General features: G+C 51.1%; 1 pseudogene; it reads right to left on the bottom strand.

Annotated features, from left to right (window-relative positions):
• Positions 1 to 560, bottom strand: LOC103018337 (small ubiquitin-related modifier 2-like; annotated as a pseudogene).

Here is a 560-nt window from a genome sequence, read left to right as displayed (position 1 = left end):
TTAGTAGACACCCCCTGTCTGCTGCTGGAACACATCAACTGTATCTTCAGCCTCCATTTCCAACTGTGCAGGTGTGTCTGTTTCATTGATTGGCTGCCCGAGAAATCGGAATCTGATCTGCCTCATTGACAAGCCCTGTCGTTCACAATAGGCTTTCTGAGTTTACTAAGTGGTGTATGCCTCTTAATCTTAAACAGCACCACGGAACCATCCTGCTCCGCCACCTTCAAATTAATATGATCGTTGTTCTCAGTCTTGACTCCTTCCTTGGGCTTTTCCTCTGCCGTGGCGAGCGCCGCAGTCCCTTCAGCTGCCGCTTCACAGGAGAGGAACGAGATCCGCACAGAAGGAGCACGCAGGCAGCACCCGAGCAGCAGGAGAGGGAGGCGGCAACGGTGGAGAAGGGAGAGGGTGCCTCTCATAAGTTGTTTTACGTTCGGTTTGTTCAAAGCGTTCAGTGACCCAAAGGAGGCCCCACACTTTGCATTGCGTCCGTTGGCATGTCTCTTAGTCTCTCTTAAGTTATATTCTCTCCTCCCCCGCTTTGTTTTTCTTGTCAT

The sequence above is a fragment of the Balaenoptera acutorostrata genome, chromosome 16 (assembly GCF_949987535.1).
Source record: "Balaenoptera acutorostrata chromosome 16, mBalAcu1.1, whole genome shotgun sequence".
Classification (NCBI taxonomy): Eukaryota; Metazoa; Chordata; class Mammalia; order Artiodactyla; family Balaenopteridae; genus Balaenoptera; species Balaenoptera acutorostrata.
The sequence above is the reverse complement of the archived record's forward strand: the minus strand, read 5'-3'. Positions and strand labels throughout refer to the sequence as shown.